Source organism: Sminthopsis crassicaudata, chromosome 1, assembly GCF_048593235.1.
Source record: "Sminthopsis crassicaudata isolate SCR6 chromosome 1, ASM4859323v1, whole genome shotgun sequence".
NCBI lineage: Eukaryota > Metazoa > Chordata > Mammalia > Dasyuromorphia > Dasyuridae > Sminthopsis > Sminthopsis crassicaudata.
The window spans coordinates 487,314,808-487,320,330 of record NC_133617.1 but is presented as its reverse complement, the minus strand read 5'-3'; positions in this window follow the sequence as shown (position 1 = coordinate 487,320,330).

Below are 5,523 nucleotides of genomic sequence, written 5' to 3'. Positions count from 1 at the left end.
CTGAAGGCCAGATGAGTGATTCTCTGGGGAGGGGTTAGGGGGAGCAAGGTCAGCCAGGACCTACCAGGGGCTGATCAAGGAAAAGACATTTTTGTGTCTTACTGATGAAAAGACACATGATACAAATCATATTTTCACTCAGTCATGAAATCCTAGAACAAAAGAGCTGAGAGAGACTTTAAACCATAGGAAATTGGAACTGGAAAACACACCTGGGATGGGGGATCCTCACATGTCCCTCTCTGTCTGCCCTCCCACCCTGCCTTGGGAATTTATGTGGCATTATAATCAGGAATGAAAGATAATGTTCTTGGCAATTTATACCTAATTTATAAATAGTATATATTTAGAGATGGAAGGGATCTCATAGGCCATCTAATCTAATATTTTCATTTTACAGAAAAGAAAACCAATTAAATCTTATTCAAGTTCACACCAACTTGGTCGCTCTAACTCCAGAGTCAATGAAGTCTTCTGTGCTTCAGGCTTAATATCAAACCATATAATGTTGGAGTTTGAAGGAACCTTAGAATACAGAACCTTAGAGCAGAAAACAATCTTAGAGCAGGAAAAGCTAGAACTAGAAGGGAATTTAGAATTTAGAAAGATGGAACTGGAAAAGACTTTAATGTCCAACTACGTGGTCTAACCTTAACTCATGGAGAAGGAAACAGAGCCAAACACACACGTGTGTGTGTGTGTGTGTGTGTGTGTGTGTGTGTGTGTGTACATATGTATAAAATATACCCACATTATATATCTATATAAGTTTGTGGGTGTGAAAATTTTTTGGAACAAATGACTCATTCAAGAAACTTTATTTCACTCATTTTAATAATAAAGATAATAAACATATAATTAAGAAAAATAAAATACTATTTAAAAATAATAAGGGTAATAACTAGCATTTATATATTCCTGGGAGATATATGCTATTATCATCCCCATTTTACAAATGAGGAAACTAAGGCAGACAGGCGTTAAGTGACTTGTCCAGGGTCATACTGCTTGCTACTAAGGTTGAATTTGAACTCAGGTCTTCCTGATTCCAGGTCCAATGTTCTGTCCATTCTGCCACTTAGCTGCCTTTTTCTTTTTTTCCCCCTTTGGCCTTTTTTCTATAAGGGCTTTATTTGTACAATTATCCATTGTATTAACGCTAACAATTAAATGAATTTTGTAGTCCTATGAATTATGTGCCTCCAAGTGGAGAATTAACCTCATTTTACTGAGGCTGTACACCACGTAAATGTTGCTTTAGATTTCCTGGGGGGAACTTCTAGTTAAGAGAATGGAAAAAATCCCTGCAGATGTGTGTTTGTGGGGTGCTTCATGTCATGCGAGAGATTTTGACAAAAGGGTAGTCTGGATGTTGATGTCCAATATCAAACACCGAGAAGGAGTGTGATACATTGGAAGAAGCCCTGACTTGGGTCAGAGGACCTATATTCAAATCCCTTCTGTCACTTATTTTCTGTGTGACTTTAAGTGTAACTCTTTGGACCTCAGCTTCCTCATCTTTAAAATGGGAGGAGGAGAGGAATTGGACTGGTGGCTTGTCATCCCCTACAGCTTTGCATCTATTATTCTGTGATACTTTTCAGGACAGTATTTCTAAATGCTTAAATAGGGTTTTACTTTCACCATCTCAGCTTTATCCCCACCATCTCTGGGAAATAGGCTGGCATGATGTGTTAAGAGACTTATCCAAGATCTGACAATAGAAGTGGGGGCGACAGGGTCTAGACACAGAGTTTGGGATGCTCTGATTTCCATGAGGTTTTTCCATGAGGCTCAGGGAGGATAAGTGCCCAATGCCTTATCACCTTACAGTGATTTTTATTAAAAAAAAAAAAGGGAAACTGAGGCCCAGGGAAGGTAAGTGCCCAATGCCTTATCACCTTAGAGTGATTTTTATTAAAAAAAGGGAAACTGAGGCCCAGGGAAGGTAAGTGCCCAATGTCTTATCACCTTAGAGTGATTTTTATTAAAAAAAAGGGAAACTGAGGCCCAGGGAAGGTAAGTGCCCAATGTCTTATCACCTTAGAGTGATTTTTATTAAAAAAAAAGGGAAACTGAGGCCCAGGGAAGGTAAGTGCCCAATGTCTTATCACCTTAGAGTGATTTTTATTAAAAAAAAAAAAAGGGAAACTGAGGCCCAGGGAAGGTAAGTGCCCAATGCCTTATCACCTTAGAGTGATTTTTATTAAAAAAAAAAAAAAAGTGAAACTGAGGCCCAGGGAAGGTAAGTGCCCAATGTCTTATCACCTTAGAGTGATTTTTATTAAAAAAAAGGGAAACTGAGGCCCAGGGAAGGTAAGTGCCCAATGTCTTATCACCTTAGAGTGATTTTTATTTTAAAAAAAGGGAAACTGAGGCCCAGGGAAGGTAAGTGCCCAATGTCTTATCACCTTAGAGTGATTTTTATTAAAAAAAGGGAAACTGAGGCCCAGGGAAGGTAAGTGCCCAATGTCTTATCACCTTAGAGTGATTTTTATTAAAAAAAAAAGGGAAACTGAGGCCCAGGGAAGGTAAGTGCCCAATGTCTTATCACCTTAGAGTGATTTTTATTTAAAAAAGGGAAACTGAGGCCCACGGAAGGTAAGTGCCCAATGTCTTATCACCTTAGAGTGATTTTTATTAAAAAAAAAAGGGAAACTGAGGCCCAGGGAAGGTAAGTGCCCAATGTCTTATCACCTTAGAGTGATTTTTATTTAAAAAAAAAAAAGGGAAACTGAGGCCCAGGGAAGGTAAGTGCCCAATGTCTTTTCACTTTAGAATGATTTTTTTTAATTAAAGCTTTTTATTTTCAAAACATATGCATGGTTAATTTTTAACATTCACTTTTTAAAAATTAATTTTATAATTATAACATTTTTTTGACAGTACATATGCATAGGTGATTTTTACAACATTATCCCTTGTACTCCCCTCTGTTCCGAATTCTTCCCCTCCTTCCCTCCACTTCCTCTCCTAGATGGCAGGCATTCCCATATATATTAAATATCAACATTCACTCTTGAAAAACCTTGTGTTCCATTTTTTCCCCTCTTTCCTCTCCACCCCCACCCCTAGCTGGTGAGTAATCCAATGTATGTTAAACATGTGCAATTCTTCTATACATATTTTCATAATTATCATGTTGCATCAGAAAAATCAGATCAAAAAGGAAAAAAATGAGAAAAAATAAAAAGCAACAAACAACAAAAAAGGTGAAAATACTATGTTATTGTCCACATGCAGTTCCCACAGTCCTCTCTCTGGTTGCAGATGATTCTTTTCATCACAAGACCATTGGGACAGATCTGAATCATCTCATTGTTGGAAAGAGCCACATCCATCAGAATTGATCACCTTATAATATTGTTGCTGTTTACAATAATCTAGTTTTGCTCATTTCACTCAGCATCAGTTCCTGTAAGTCTCTCCAGACCTCTCTAAAATCATCTCACTGGTCATTTCTTATAGAACAATAGTATTCCGTGACATTCATGTACCATAACTTATTCAGCCATTCTCCAACTGATGGGCATCCACTCAGTTTCCAGTTCCTTGCCACTACAAACAGGGCTGCCACAAACATTTTGGCTCATATGGGTCCCTTTCCCTCTTTTATGATCCTTAGTGTGATTTTTATCACAAAAGGGAAACTGAGGCCCAGGGAGGGTAAGTGCCCAAAGTCAGACATGTAGAAAGCATTGAATAATCTATCAATATTCTGGCCCATGGAAAGAAAAGAATGGGGACTGGTTTGTGCCAAAGGGAGAGGATGGCGTCAATCACCCAGAAATCCCTATTCTAGGCCTTGTTTCCTGAATGTCCCTGTTCCCTTTCTACCTCCCCCAATGTTCCCCCTCGTCTCAGCAGCCCCAAATAGTCTATTCTGGTGGTAAATTGCTTTTTGAGTGGGAGAGTTAAGCTGTTCAACACCACTTACATCTCTAAGCGGTTTCCCCAGCCTGAGGTCATCGGGGCCTCTCTGGGTGATTGGAAATGTGATTGCAGGAGGCAGATCGGATGCTGCAAGAATTAAGGCTCCTAAGAAGAGCCTGAGACAGTTCCTGAATAGGTGTTTCTGCCGGCAAGCCTGGATCTCTCCCTCCTTTAGTCCCTGCTCCTTGGCCAGGGCCCTGGGGAAGACTGACTTGGACAGAGCTATGGGAAGCAAACATGGGCAGATGGTTTGAATCTGCTCCTCCTCCCTGGTGGCCTGCTTAAGACGGGAATATGTGAGCCCCAGAAGGGCTTAGAGGTTACTTAACATGGCATAATGAGTGTGCCCTGAATTTGTAGTCAGAAAGACCTGAATTGGGATCCTTCCTCAGACCCCTGCAGTTGTGTGACCCTGGGCAAATGATAACATCCACCAGCCTCAGATTTCCTCACTGGAAAAATGAGGGAGTCCGACTCCAAAATCTCTGGGATTCTTTCTAGCTCTAAGCCTATGGCTGTAGGATTCTGAGATTCCCTACACAGGATCTAGGAGCAGACTTCAGGGTGCCAGAGAAAGGTGGTAATCTCAACTCTGCTCAGATGCTTTTGGGCTGGTTTCTGTAGGATTTAGAAATGGTTGGGGCTACTTGGTCTACATCGGATTGTGGAAGAGAAAGTGCACCTGTACCCAGGCATCTCATAGCATTTTCAACAGCTGAAACTTTCTGTTTGCAGGAGTTTTATGTCTTGAAATGTCTTTTCTCTTTAGAATGATTTTTTTATTACAAGAAGAGGGAAACTGAGACCCAGGGAGGGTAAGTGCCCAATGTCTTTGTACTTTAGAGTGATTTTTATCACAAGAAGAGGGGAAACTGAGGCCCAGGGAGGATAAGTGCCCAAAGTCAGACAGGTAATAAACACTGAACAATCAATCAATAAATATTTATTAGGTGCCCATTACATGCCAGGCACTGTGCCACAAGATGGGGATACAGAGAGAGACAAAAGACAGTTCATGGCCCCAAGAATTTCATGGCCCCAGTCTAAGGGAAGCTAAATATATACAAAATAAACTATATACAGGATAAGGAGGAAAGGTATTGGATTAAGAGGTGTTAGGGAAGGCTTTTTGTAGGAGGTGGGGTTTTTTGTTGGGACTTAAAGGAAGTCTTCCAGGTTAGTAGTCTGTGCAGAGGAGGGAGAATATTCTTTTTTTTTTTAAATTTATTTTTTTAATTTTATAATTATAAATTTTTTTGACAGTACATATGCATGAGTAATTTTTTTCTTTATAACATTATCCCTTGTATTCATTTTTCCAAATTATCCCCCCCCTCCCTCTACTCCCTCCCCTAGATGACAGGCAATCCCATACATTTTACATGTGTTACAGTATAACCTAGATACAATATATGTGTGTAAATACCATTTTCTTGTTGCATGTTAAGTATTAGATTCTGAAGGTATAAGTAACCTGGGTAGATAGACAGTAGTGCTAACAGTTTACATTCACTTCCCAGTGTTCCTTCTCTGGGTGTAGTTGTTTCTGTCCATCATTGATCAACTGGAAGTGGGTTGGATCTTCTTTAT